A 15298-nucleotide genomic window follows, 5' to 3' on the forward strand; every position below is an offset into this window, starting at 1 on the left:
GAGAACTGCGAATTTTTCTTGAAGGTAGTAGAATGTACCGCGGGAGAAAGCTGCAGCTTCAGGGTCGCGCTGGATGCTGGCCCGTGGTTGCATTGAAGTGTATTTTTTTTAACGTGTGGCTTTTAGGGGAGTTTACGTTTTTGCCTTTGCAAAATTACAGCACTCAAAAAAGTTCTTTGTGGTCATTTGAACAGAAGATTTGAATATATTTGGTACAAAAGAGATGAGCTTTGACAAAGTTGCGTGTTTCTATAACTTGTAACTTTGCGCCGTTAATTCAAGAAAGGATACTTTCCACCTCTTATGATATATTTTTTGTGACGAAGATCGAGTGTTTCCTGAAAAACAAGAAAAAGACTTGTATGTCAAGACATTCACATGTCGCAAACAAAAATGTTATTGAAAACTAAAGAAAGGGTATGGGGCCTCAGTGGCTACACTCAGTTGAACACACCCTCATTAAGTACACATACGCGCACGACAAAAAATATATCATGCGAAAGTGTGTAATACCCCTGTCACACGAGCACTTTAAAGGCATTTGAAGAAAAAGACATCTCACACAAAGGAGTTGCATCCGCAGACACACGCCAAAGTTTAATCTCTCTTTCGGAAGCGGTCTTTTCCGAAACCGGAGATCACCGATCTCTTTTACGGCTGGAAAGGCGTAGCCTCCAACGAAGTGGGCACCAGTAATTATCATGCAATAAAGAAACGACGCAAAAGTGCATTTTTATTTCAAGTGTAAACATCACAAAAAAGGATTTTGTCTTTCGCTGAACCTTAAGTAGGCGCAGTTTTGCACTTTTTGCACGGCACTCTCGTAAGCAGTTCGAAAATATCACGTGACGCTAACCGACGATGCAAATTCGCGCCATTTTCTGCGACCATGGCTACGGCGAGCGGTACCGACGAACAGCCTCCGGCACGCCAAAGAAAACCGCGGGTACAGTGGTAGGAGAGAGACACCTGGGCGTTAATCAAGTTATGGGAAGACAACCTGCCCTCGCTGCGTGCGCAGAAGCACAACGGAGGCGTTTACGATGGCATTGCACAAGCACTGACGAGCATGGGTGTACCCCGCACAAAGGCGCAAGTGCACAGCAAGATAGAGAACCTGGGACAGACCTACAGGTAAGACAAAGCACAGCAGTAAGCTGTGAGCGCTAAATTTACCTTGAAGTGGCTTCAGGCTGTGGTCGCAAGTTGCAAGCTCTCGTTTGTGGTGTCGCGTAGACCTCAGCATCGAACGTTGTTTCCGTAGTAGGCAGCGACGGAACCCTAATCTAGCGGGCGGAGCCGTAGTAACGAAGGTTTTAAGGCAGAGACCCTTCATTTCAGCTAGCGTCGAACTTTGCAGGGCTGAACTGCGCCCTGCACACACGAAAGTCGACGACGCGCTAAAGGCCGTTTCTGCAATTCCTTTACAGTGCGAGTCGGTCGGAGTAAACGCAAATTCGCCTTCACATGCGGCGAAGAATGACAACCCGCGCAGGTTGTCAATAGCATGATTTCGTTCGTCACAAGATAACGGGAACCTTAACTTATGGACAGGCGCATTTCACATTATATTGTACGCTTTCTCACGGCAACATATAATACGAAGCAGGAAGTCGTCTGCATGTTTTCATTTCTGCAGATGTGACTACGGTTTGCATTTTTCTCGGACCATGCACAAGCGTTGTTCTCAGACAAGAAAACATTAGAAACTTTAAATTTTGTCGAGTAAGAAGGGTTACCTTCGCTTCTCAAGCTTTCTGTACCATCAAGTCGCGTCTGTATCTATTGGCAAACGTTTTGCTCTGTGTATATCTTTACATTTTGGGTATATAAAATTTTGGTTCTTTCGTTTTCTTATCCAGGAGCTGCCTGAAACACATGACAACAGGGTCATCACCGCCGAGCTGGCCATTCTTCTCCGAAGTACATAGGTTTCTAGGATCCCTGCCTGTTCACGATACATCTTTAATGGAAGAGGCTGGATGCAGCGAGAGCACAACAAGCAGCACTGGCTCCGTCGAAGAAGTAAGAAATGCATAGTGGAGACTATATACGCTTTATTACAGTCAACTAAATTTCAAGACATTATGTAGCATTAGCTGTGCTGCCAAGCCCATAATCTGTACAACCCTGCTGTGTAGCAGACTGCTCTTGTTAATATTGTGGTTAATTTCTGCTTGTGCTCACGCGCTGTTCATTTTGCAAGCTTGGCAGTGCGCTGTTTGGAGAATGAAAAAATGCAGACTCTAAAATAAAAAACGTAAATACATACACGCAAGGAGAGGCGGCTCTCTTGCAAGTAAAAACCCTGAACTAATTGATTACCGCTTCACACATCAACTAATGTGATCAATGTATTTCGGATCTCTTCTTTAAACGCAGCTGATCTTCGACATGCTTGATTCCGGCTCTGCTTCTTGTGAAGACGTCGCCGAAGATTGTTCACCTTCCGAGTCGCCAGTACAACAGGTTGAATCCAGGAACCTCGCAAGTGGCAGTTCCGAATGTGCCCGTAGGAAGAGAAGGCAACCGGCTGGCGACTTTCAAGAAAGGATGCTTGAGGAGCAGCGACGGCAGAGAGAGCAGTTTGCTGATGCGCACAAAATGGAAATGGATCTCCGTAAAGAGGGGCTCAAGTTGCAAGAGAAACTTGTAGATGCAATGTTGAAGTTTTTTAGTAAAAACTGACATGGTGTTCCACAATTGTTGCTGATTCTTGGGACTCTTGCGTTCAGTTCCTTAGCTTGTAATATTCCACAAGTGCTGTCCTGATGGCGGATGCATTTCCAATTTCAGCTTCTGTTCTGCGTGATGGCTGTGGAAATGTAGCATTGGACTGCTGCACCTCACTTAACCACTGTGGGTGGACACTGTCGTTGAAGTGCTCACAAATGTTATTGAGCACGCCGCGTGCTCGTATAGCCAAACGGGCATTGCCAACAGAACACTCCATTCTTTTTGCAGTGAAACGAAACCGGGCCTTTAGCCTTCCGAATGCGTTTTCAACTATCCTCCTTGCTCCAGATAAATGACAGTTGAAATTCCTTTCAGCTTCACTGATGACAGTTCGGTGTCCAAATGGCTTCATGAGGTTTGGGGTTAGTGGAAATGCTTGATCGCATAATATTATCGGTGGGACTGCTGTGGTATCCACTGCGGCAACAGGTGCTTTGAAAAGGGGACTGTTGACAATCTTCGACAGCCGTGAAACACCAAACACATGTGCGTCGTGGCAGCGTCCTGGGGCACCGACATTGCAGTATCTGAATCGATACTTGTGGTCGACCAATGCTAGTAGGATAATACTGTGCCTGCAACAAAAAACAAAGTGCAAAGTGAATAAAGGTGAGTGCAGCCTGGCACCGCTGAGTTCACTGCCTTTAGTTACTGTGACGCGATTTCACAGTTTGCTTTTATTAATAGCTGTGAGTGCAGCTCGGATTACATTATTTCACATAATGCCACAACCGGTCGCTGTTAACGTACTCTACATCGTATAGGAGTTGCAGTCCTGCGGAGAACTCTTTTCGTCGTCGCATTAAAATTGTCGCTGCTTAAACACTGCAAGACTGTGCGAACCAAATTACGCGTTTTCTTAAGAGCTGCTGGTAAAATTGAATAACATTTTACTTAGCAGTAAAATATGGGTCAGTCAGTTACTTTTTTTTACTACTATAAAAATGGGCTCAAACAGAACACTTACATGAAACAAGTTAAATCGTGGCCACTTACCAACCCTTGTAGTTGTAGTAGTCGGTGGCGTACTTCTTTGGAGGCGAAATAGGGAAATGGCAGTCATCAATGGCACCGACAGCTTGAGGGAAATCGCACACGGCTTCGAACTCTCGGATGTGCCTAGGCATTTCCTCTTCAGTAATCATTCTGATCCAGTCACTTTCGAGCACAGAGACAACAGCTGCGCAAAACTCTCTGTAAATGACGTTGACGGTTGAGCGCCCAACGCCGAAGAGGTTTGCCACAGTTCTATCTTCGGCAGAAGAGCACAATTTATAGAGGCCAATGGCGACACGCTTTTCCGCAGTGATCGGGTCACGCATGTTGGTAACTTGTATTTCGAGCACATGGCGTAAACTTTCCACGAGAAACCGGAACGTTGAGGGGTTCACTCGAAACGACTGCTTGAAGTTGTGGCCACCGAGGTGAGGCACAGTCTCCTCGAACCACTTTTCGTGGCGGATGAAAGCCCACGTCGATCGGTTGCAGACTCTCGTGGGAAGCGCCAAGGCATAAAATGTACACCCGTTGAGTAGCAACTGCCGCTTAATACGGTCTTTGACTGCCTTTGCGGCGTCTGCTTCGCTCTCTACAGCAAGAATCATTGCCAAAATGCATGCTATTTCGACTTTTTCCTTCGTGTCCGTGCAGTCCCCCATATTCTCGTCCTCCATGTTGACTCCGATGTAAACAGTGGCCCAAGGTTGCTAGACAAACATGTAAAATTTGCTACTTCTGCGAAGGCTCTTGAAGCTGCCTTAATAAATCTACTTTAATTTAACCTTTTCGAATAAACTGTATCTAAATTCACTAAAACAAGCATATTATAATACGTTTCTAATTTCTATATTGAATTACGTTGGTTTATTCTAACTGCTTTTGTTTCAGAATCTAGCGCCATGCTTTCCATAGCGTGTTCGGAAGGAAACGATAAAAGGAGATCGCCCGCGCCGTGTGTCTGCAGCGCAACTCCTTTTAATTAGAGGTCTTTAAACTCGGTAAAGAGCCGCTTAGGTAAAAGAGTTTTTGCGTGCTCGTGTGACAGAGGTATTACATGTAAGGATACATCTCGATGTCGAATGTAGAGGAAGAAGGGTCGATGTGGATAAAACGCAAAACCATGCTTTCTTGCACTGATGCGTTTGTAGGTTACCTGCTCTTGAGGTCTTTGCATTTTCACCATAATCTCTTTCCGGGGATGAAGCAGTGCTTAATGCATGGGCATTAAAGGCATTGATGACGTGAATATACATATAAAAGCAACTGCAGCCATCATCGATGGCCGGCATCGGCGGCGGCATAACGAGCGAAGCAGTTCAAACAAGACAAGTATTGAAGGCCTGCAACAGCTGAGAGCTAAACAAGTAAAGCTTGAAAAATATCAGTGCGTGAATCGCAGTGGGAACACTGGTGCTTTTGTCCCACTTCAATAAATTTCAGAAGTATAAAACGTAATGCTAGGAGTATGTTATCGGTTTGTAGCGTGACGCTTTCTCCTGACTGCTTTGCAATCCGGTGCGCTTCCGTGGCAAGGTTATGAGTAGCTCGAGTACTCTGGTGAGCTTCCACAACTTCCGACGAAGCCTCACAGTTCTGAAAACGCCGATGTATCATCACGATTACTCAAAATCTAACCTAAAAGGTAATGGAAACAGAGGAAAAAAATTGTTATTAATTTTTGCAAAAACCGTCAGATAAATGTGATAAGCTGGTTGGAAATGCAACCTGCTTAAGAAAATATCAAATGACTTTCTTCAGAAAGTCTGGTGACTTTCAACATTAGGATCTTATGTCTCTCTCATGACTTTCTGGTGATTTTCGTAATGAATACCTAAGGGCTTGCAAAAACGAATTGGCCACTATGGGCCCAGTGTGTGTGGATCAGTATTGCAAAATAAGAGGCAAAATAAAAAAAGAAAGAACAAAAAAAAAGACCACCCAAGTACGCGGGGTTTCGAACCGCCGACCTCAGGCACCCCATCTTAACGCGCTAACCACTACACTACGCCACCAGACTTCGTATAGCCACAACTGTCTCCTGTTCTTTCTATTGCGTGTAAATATAGCAGCAGCTTCTACGTGCTCGCACGTGGAATCAACGTTGTTCAGAAGCTCCTTTCAGGCCTGCTGGGAGTGCCAAAGTACTCCGAGCCTTGACGTGCAGCGCATTGGCCGTATCAAACCGCTTGGGACTCTGAGCTTGGCGCATGATAGCCTTAGCCGCTTATTCGCCATTAAACTCAATACAACACAACACAAACCGCTTGGGAAGCTACATCGCACAGCATGTCAGTGCAGGTTAAAGATCCCCAGGTGGTCGAAATTATTTCGGAGATATTGCACCTCTTTCTTTCTTTCTTCTTTCACTCCTACCTTCCTCCCTTCCCTTACGGCGCAGTTCAGGTGTCCGCCAAGATATGAGAGACAGATACTGCGCCATTTCCTTTCCTCAAAAACCAATTTACCAATTTTTTCCACCTAGTTGCCAAATATCAACGAGGCACGCCTCGGAACAGACGAAGGCTACATGAGAAGGGCTTCCGACTTGCCGACTGGGGCAGGGCCGCGTATTTGGCGGCGAACCTTTGCACGAACCCAAAATGCCGGCTGTGCGCATCGAGTCTTCCCGTGCGCACCGCATTTTTCGGGTAAACCGATTCTCAGGCATTTACCGCTAAAGGCGGCGAGAGCGTGTGGTCCGTACCGGTCTCTCCCTGGCCCGGAACCACACGACCTGCGGCAAAGCACGACGGATCGTCCCGTGAGCCTGCCGGTGGAGACCCCTCGGTCTATTTTATGCAAGAACAATAGCTTCTGAGAGTACAGGTGTTTTGTCCCTTCTCTTGTTCCATCGATAGCGAACCCCTTTAATGAACACTTAGAGTGAAAAGAAGTGTTCTTTAGCGCGCACAACAAGGCTTTAGACGGACGGCGAGAACAACTTATGGTCGTGCGCTGCGACATTGGGATGGTGTCATTCCATCAGGGACGTCTTCGTAGTACAGTACGAAGAACCATGTACGGGTGAAAATCACGGCGCAAAAGTTTTTCGCACAAACTACGGCAGCCAATGGCCGTCTAACCCAAGGCTCGGTCGCCTGGCTCCTACTCCGCGTCTCGTCTTCGTAGGCTGTAGCGTCTGGCATCGGTCCGCTTTTGGTCTTTGATTATCGAACAGGTCGTCGGGCTTTTGTGTGCTGAAGGTAGGCGGTAACATCGATGTCGTCTTCGTCGGCCATGTTTCGAAGCATTACGTCGAACATACTCTTTGTCTCCCTTCCATGGACGAGTCGAAACGGTGTCACCTGAGCGGTCTCCTGCACAGTGGTGTTGTACGCAAAGACGACGTAGGGGAGGATTGCATCCAAAGGCTTATGTTCGGCGTCCACAGACATGGAGGGCATCTTAGGGATAGTTTTGTTCTACGCACGGTAAGTTCGTTGGTCTGAGAATAGTACACAAGAGTTCGGCGGTGGCTCGTGTGGCTGTTGTTTCGAATGACTTGGGTAAGCTCGGCCGTAAAAGCTGTCCCCCTATTTTTGATGACTTCTTGAGCACTGCGCAGGAAAATAATATGCCGGACGAAACATATGACACCTTCTCTGCAGTACCACTCGGCAGGGCTTTTACTTTGGCGTAGCTGATCAAGTAGTCATCGACACGATGATCGACTTTTTGCCCAGTGCGTTAGTGCAAGCAGGAGCGGACTGCACTGTCATCAAGGGCGCCTTTGCGCCTCAGAAAAAGAAAGTGACGACCACTTGGGACATCCAAGACATCCGCACCGCTCTAGGCCGCTCAGTTTCACCATCAGGACAATGTACCGCACGAGTAACGCTCAGCCGATATACTCAGCCTGCGACTTTCATAGTCCTACAGCAATGCTTCCGAGACGTGATCTTAGGCAAGGACTTTTTGACTGAGTTCAGAATGGTGGCGGATCGGGCTAGTTGGTGCACGTTTGACACTTTTCTAAAGCGCTAAAACAACATTGACAAAGATGGAACAGACAGGGACGAGCGCTACTTCGAACTGTTTATTTCATGAAACCGCAAATGCTTTAAACAGTGGTCGAACGCTATTATGACACGGCAGAAGAACGCTATTATGACACGTGCGCAATGAAAAGTGTAGCTTCCAAGACTGACAGAAACCAGAAGACATTGAACCCTATCCGAGTGATCCGAAGAAGATTCGCCTAAGCAAGCGAACTCGACCACGTTCGACATGAACCCTGCTCGCACTCGCAGCAGACAAGACTAAATACGCAAACTTCTACAGCTAGCGCTTCTCGTCGCCGTCAATGTTTCACAAACACTGATTGCCAAACATCGCACTGTAACCGACGAATACGCCTGGCAACTCTGCCAAAGCCCCTATCGTGTGTCACCTCGAGAACGCCAAGCCATCCCTGACCAAGTGAAAGAAATGCTTCGCAACGACGTCATCTAGCCGTCCAAGAGCCCCCGTGCGACACCGGTTGTTCTAGTGAGAAAGCTGGATGGCACACTACGGTTCTGCGTGAATTACCGCCGCTTGAACATCACAAAGAAGGATGTCTCTCCCTTCCCCCGTATCGACGATAAACACTGGACCGGCTCTGCAATGCCAAATACTCCTCTCCGATGCACCTCAAGAGCGCCTACTGACAAATTGAAGTTGATGAAAGGGACCCGAATACGCCGGATGGCCTCTTCGAGTTCATTCCAGTTGGACGGTATTCCTCAACAGCGAAGTTCCAACGGGTAATGGATACAGTACTGGCAGGTATGAAAAGGGGAAGATTTATCTAGTGTACTTAGGAGGCGTCGTTATCTGGGGCTGGAAGTTGATGACCACCTAAAAAGGTTTCGAATAGCGCTGGAAGTAATAAAGCAGTCTTGGCTAACTTTGAAAACACAGAACTGGTACTACGCCCATGAGGAGCTTCTATTTCTGGGCAACATCATAAGCAGGGATCGAGTACGCCCAGACACGCAGAAGCAGCTGCTGTTACTGTTTCCGCCGCCGGCAGAAAACAAAGCTGTGAGCAGATTCCTCGGCGTTTGCGCGTATTACGTACGATTTGTCAAGAATTTTTCGTGCATCGCCGACCGTCTGACCCAAATGACAAAGGCAGACGTACGATTCAAACATAATGCGGAGAATATTCGCAACCACTATATATCCTTCATAGATTCCAAGACAGCATTTCGCTCAGTCGAAACATCAACAGTCACGCAGGCATTACAGGATCAAGATGTAAAACAGCATTGTTTAAAAGTACTGGAGGATAACTATAACGGCTGGACAGCTACCGCAGTAGTTATGCCAGGTTCTTCTTTTTTATTCTCTCCTTTGTTGTCGAATCAGCCTGACCACGTCACAGATTTGTGGTATTCAGTCCCAAATTAATTTTTTTCCTCTGTACACAGTGGCTAAGCCAACTTCTCGCAGGACTGGGAGCGGCCTCTCCCGGCGTCCAGCTCTCATCTGTTCCCCTGCTTTTCTCGCCGCATCCGCCGCGTCTCCCTGGGGCCCTCTTCTTCTGTCGGGGTCCCCTCCCCCAGTGGTCCTTTCGCCGTCGCTGCTGCTGCAGTGGGCAGAGGGGGCGCGCCAAATTCCTAGGAAGACGCGTCCGTTACGAGGGGAAGGCCGATGGCCCCGTTGGGGATGTCTCAGGTGGATCAGGTGTCCCTCCGCGGGCAACGCTTCTCAGCAGGCAGTCGCTCTCCTCGCAGCCCGTCTGCCACCCGCCGCCGACACCCCTCGCCAGTTCGAGCCGTTGAACGGTCTGCAGCGTCTGCTGCTGGTAGGACCGCTCGCTGGCGCGCGCACGCGCTCACATAAATAGCTCTCGACTGCCTGGTACTGTGGCGACACAACAGTGCACACGACAGCAAGGAAGTCTGCGGTGAGCGCCCAGCACAACAACAGTCCTGCATAAAGGCAGTAATGAAATTCCAATAAGGAAGGATGTCAGGCAGGTGGACACGATCTCTCCAATGTTATTCACCGCCTGTTTGCAGGAGGAGAACAGTGGGTTTCCTAAGTAAAATGCAGCATCGGTGGCTGTAAAGCTACTAAAACAAGCGAGAACAGGGAGGCGACAAAATTGTGAAGAGCCTGACCGATGAACTCGCCCGGTGACGACGCCGAATGTGCTCAAAACGTACCGTGTAAGGAAGATTGCGAAAAAATTGCGGCGTAGAGCTTGTACTGAGAGCACCGAAAAAGCTAGTTCTCCTGTGCCACCTTGTGAACGGTGCGTCAAGGTAGCTAAGTTCCACTACGAACTATGAAATTCAGTTCGCCCCGTGAAAAGGCAGTGCCGTGTACAAACTCCTACTCACCTGTGGCAAGTCCTACTTAGGATCTTATGTGACAGCGAGGATAACACCAAAGAGGGGACGATGGCATATATGGAGTGAAGAGAGTGTTATGACCCAACTAGCTCATCAAGCAACCATTCTCTGGAATACATTTGTATTACATCGGGTTCTATTCTGTGTCTCCTTCAACAGCGCTCTTTTCACTTTGTCTCTGTCGTCGTCCCTTCTTTAATGTTATTCGCGCTGTCACTTAAGTTACTATATGGCAACTAGTCCGGCAAGCTACCATTCTGGAATTCATTTCCAGCACATCAGGCTCTGTTCTGCGTTCCCTTCAGCAGCACTCTTTTCACTCTGTGGTTGTCCCTTCCTTAATGTTATTCATGCTGTCACATAGATCACTTTGAACCAACTAGCCAAGCAAGGAACCATTCTGTCAGACATCGGGCATTCAGGGCGATGCCTGAATGAGCTGCTGAGAGAGCACAGCTTAGCAGTCAAATCAATATCGACTGATGGTCATCTGGCTGATCACTCAAATGGTGCCCTAGCAAATCTCGTAAACCTATCTTTCAGGGTAAACATGCGTTAGCCACAATAGAATGCAATCAGAATTAGAAATTTCCGAGGCCATTTCCGAGCGGCCCTTAGCCTCTACATCTCGCAAGAAAAAGAGCCCCCAGCAGCCATTATTGTACAAGAACCACTTGCGACAGGATTAAAACTAATGAGTTACAGCGCGTACCGGCACGACAAATACTCTGCCATACTAGTTCACAAATCATACCCAGACGTAATGCAAGAACAGATACTGGACGACATAGCACATTGCTAAATCACCCTCCTGCCGCTGCGCAGAGGAGAGGAAGACATTCATATATTGAACGTCTACAGCCCACCTAAGGACCGGCACCCTAGGCTAGGCCATCTCGTTAAAAGGTTCGTGGCGCTGGCAGGCAAGGCTTCCTGTGTGATTGGGGGGGACTTCCACACCCCGCACCCTTTGTGGGGGTACCCGAAGGCCACACCCAAGGGTCGAAAATTGGCTGAAATAATTGCCCAAGGGAGTCTTACGCTCATAACAGACCCTGCGTTCCCAACCAGACTGGGCAATAGCGTCTCCCGGGATATCTGCCCAGACCTTACGCTTGTAAAAAACGGAGCTAATACAAACTGAAATAATACGGACCAGCACCTGGGTAGCGACCACAATTACCTCGCCACTAGCCTCACTACAGGGAGATACAAAAAAAAATCGGAACTGCGCGCCTCACGGAGTGGCACAAATGGAGCGAATCTCGCCCTCAGTCGAGCAGTGCTATCGCGGACACAGACGACGCGACTCGAGATATCAGCAACAGCCTAACGAGCTTCACAAAAGAAGTCCAGACGACCGAAGGTTGCCCCGCGGTCGACCCACATCTTCTATATCTGTGGGAGGCGCGGCGCTGTCTCACCAAAAGATGGAGAAAGCAGCGACGTAATCGCAAGTTACGGCTCCGCATTCAGCACATCAACAGCCAAGCTGAAAAGTACGCATGCACCCTTGCCTGACAGAACTGGAATTCGCATGAGACAAAATCCCGAGTCAAAGAGGACCCTCTCGCCCGCGCGCGCACGCAGCAAACACGCCATCCGTGGCGCTCGTGTCACTGCGACGCCGGCGCCATTCCTTGTTAGTTAAAATAACTAAACTTCTAAGGAGAATGCATTGCGGGGCAGCGAACCACAGGGGGTGAGCTGAGGGTGCATTGCGGGGAAACGAGCCACAGGGGACGAGTAAAGCGCGTCCCCACAACTGGAACGTCTGCCTTAGTAAGCTGGGTCAGACATTCGGCGATGAAAAAAAAATTGGCGGGGGCTTAGCTTTGGTTAAGCCTGGTAGGTTGCGAAAGCAAAAGCGCAGCTCCTCTAACGGAAGGAACGCAGTGCGCCGCGTCTACAGATCACGCGTGGCTACCGGCCGCCGCTGCGCGACGACTCAAACCGTCTTCGGTAATTTTATTTATATTTTGTTTTTGATGTTGTTGCGACTGAGAGAAAGAAAACATTATCTACAGCTGGTATTGCGTCACAGCGGCAGCAGCGCCACAGGTGCGCAGCGCGGCAAGCCCACACAGCGTAACTGCAGCCGGGCTCTCTGAAGGAGCAAGTTGGTGACCCATAATCTACAGCTGGTATGACGTCAAAGCGGCAGTAGCGCCGCAGGTGCGCGGCGCGGCGTAACTGCAGCCGGGCTATCTGAAGGAGCCAGTTGGTCGCCCATATTCACTCCGCTAAAGATCAAACGTAACTGCGGCCGAGTCACGCGAAGGCTTGGAAGTGCGAGTAGTATTGCTTCGCAATAAAAGTTCTTGACAAATCGTCTGTAATAACGGCACATTCCTATAAATCTGCGGACGGTTTTCTTGTCACACCGTGGGAATAGGGCAATTAACGACTCTTTTTTCCAGGTCAGGGCATACTCTATCCTTCCTGGCAATGTGGCTGAGGAAACCAAATTGACGGTAGGTGAAGTGGCACGTCTCAGCTTTCTGCGTAAGTTAAGAAAGCTTGATTTCATCCACTACTGACTTGAGCCACTTAGGGTTTTCGTCCAAGCTCGTCGCGAAGACTGCAACGTCATCTTGATAGACGGGACAAAATTGCCACTTGAGGCCTGCCAACATCTTCCCATAACTCACTGAAGCGTTGGTAGTGCATTGCAAAGAAATTCATGATAATGAACTGAAATAGTACCAGTAGTAGTCTCAATTTGGGACAAAAATTTTTCGAACTTCGTCCTTGGTGAATAGGCTAATGGCAGTTTCCCGCCTGACGAGGCCATCCTACCCTTAACAGCAGTGGCAATTACTTATAGAATTTGATTGAGAACACTTGTGGTGCAATACATTCATACTTATAATACAGTACATCCGAGTCATAACATCGAAACTTTAGATACAATATAACAGGTGTCCTAGCTAAATGGTTAGGTTTAGGTTTATAGGGTTGAACGTCCCAAAGCGACTAAGGCTATGAGAGACGCCGTAGTGGAGGGCTCCGGAAATTTCGACCACCTGGGGTTCTTTAACGTGCACTGACATCGCACAGTACACGGGCCTCTAGAATTTCTCCTCCAAAGAAATTCTAGCCGCCGCGGCCGGGATCGAACCCGCGTCTTTTGGGTCAGCAGCCGAGCACCATAGCCGCTGAGCCACCGCGGCGGCTCCTAGCTAAATGTAACCAAGCTTTTAAAAAACACGGGATGTCCTAGCCGTCTGAAACCAAATGAGAGTTGGTTAGAGCCGCGTGACCTAGTCTGCAGTATTTTTTCTTTCTTCAAGGTTGACTAATTAGTTAAGCTTAATTAACTAACTTTTTAATTGTTGAATTGAGGAACAAAGTGTCAATGGAAATGTTGTAGATCGCTTTGAGAAACAGCTTATTGAGACATTTGCAGCAAAGTAATATTTACGTAAAGTAGTCTTTTTAACCGGCCTTCAACCATAACCCACACAATAAGAAAAAGCTTCCACATGACAACTGTGCCACTTCAACGTCCCAAGACGCGCCTTAAAAAAGAAAATCCGTTTTTTCTGAAGTCCTCTCCTCGATGAGACTTTGGGTGCACATTGGGGCAGAGAAGTGAGCGAGCAGCTGGTCACGTGATAACTTTCTTTTAAGGCAAATAAATGAAGCTACGGAAACCGTAACTTCACGGAAACAGCACTATTAGCGGTTTTTCGAGGCGATCTAAAACTTTTTCATTGACACTTTCTTCCTGAAGTAAATGCTTAAAAAGTTAGGTAATTAAACTTCACTAATTAATTAACTTTGAAGAGCGAAAAAAATACTCCAGACTAGGCCACGCTACGAACAACCCTCAGTTGGTTTCACTGGACTAGGACACTTCACCTTTTTTAAAAGTTTGGTTACATTTTGCTGGGACACCCGGTATATTGAATGTGCATGTATAGCATATTTGCAACAGAACACTAAAACTAAATAAATTAAGTGGAAAAAACAAATACTTGCTTACGCACATCATAAACGAAGTAAATCAAGCAGATGAAAAATACATCGCAATATACCTCTAAATGTATTTTACAAAATTCAATGTATTATTGTTTTTTTTTTACGAAATAAAATAGGATACGTATGGCATAAGGAACTTCCATCTGTACCTCCATAAGGTACATACATAACACGACCGGTGTAGAAAAGGCGGTGTTCTGTCGGTCTCTCGTCGGTCTCTCGTCGATCTCGATCAGCCACTGCCTGCTGCCGATGTCCGCTGAGGGCAAGACCAGTAGATTTTAGGAAAAAATCTAAAATTTCGGGCAGGTTTAGATTTGACTTCAATATTAGAGTTACGCTTGCAGTTCGAGAATAGTTCAAAATAATGAAACGGACGGCACGATTTTCGAGAGATTTAATCTTTACAATGTAAACAAAATTAAACCCAAAAGGAAGTATAAATGGTGGCGACCACCCTTTTTCCTCCATTTGTGAAAACATTTACTCCATGAGCGGAGTAAAAAGGTGGACTGTCCTTCATTTTACTCCCATGAGGGAATAATGGAGTAAAAATGAGGATTTACCTGCATTTACTCCAGTCTAGAAAGGGAGTTAATTGTGCCAAATACTCCACCAGTGCCGAAATGGAGTAAAAAAACACAATTTTGTGCAATCCGCCCCGCCACCTAGCGTCTCGTCTGCTCTGGTCAGTCGTCTGATAATGGCGGTGAGTGAAGACCGCTTGGTTGCCATCGTCGCTGGATCTCTGCTCACTTCTGCTACTTCACGGGCGCCAGCCGCGGTACAAGATATCGGCTTGCCGCCGTTTTCAGCTACAGTACGCTACATAATTGAACTGCTCCTGTGAAGCCTCCAGTGCTCTAACCATATCTGACTTTCCTTTGTTAGTGTCCCCACCCCGTTACAGCCCTTTCTTAGGTCTAATTCTCACAGGCTTTTTTCCAGTGTGGTTCTCGCAGTGTGTTGCAGCAGATTATGCGTTGCATGAACATGGAACTGTGATAGAACATAGCGTCAACGCTGAGCTCTTGATTGAGCTCATGAGGCTACATTTTTCCTCGGTCATATTGAAAAGCCAAGCCCTAATCAGCTGAATATGAAAGCAAACACTGCCATTCCAAACTACCACCAGGGGTGCTTCCAACTTTTCTGCTCTGGTTTTTAGTCAAATATAGCGTGGTGCATGACCGTGAGAACTACCCAGTGACTCCTTTACAGTTTTGAACTATTGA

General features: G+C 47.4%; 1 pseudogene; it reads left to right on the top strand.

The window, feature by feature from the left end:
* Positions 1-889: 889 nt before the first annotated feature.
* On the top strand, positions 890-2703 carry LOC149356771 (uncharacterized; annotated as a pseudogene).
* Positions 2704-15298: the final 12595 nt, after the last annotated feature.

Source organism: Amblyomma mixtum, chromosome 3, assembly GCF_055824585.1.
Source record: "Amblyomma mixtum isolate Tamu chromosome 3, ASM5582458v1, whole genome shotgun sequence".
NCBI classification, from domain to species: Eukaryota; Metazoa; Arthropoda; class Arachnida; order Ixodida; family Ixodidae; genus Amblyomma; species Amblyomma mixtum.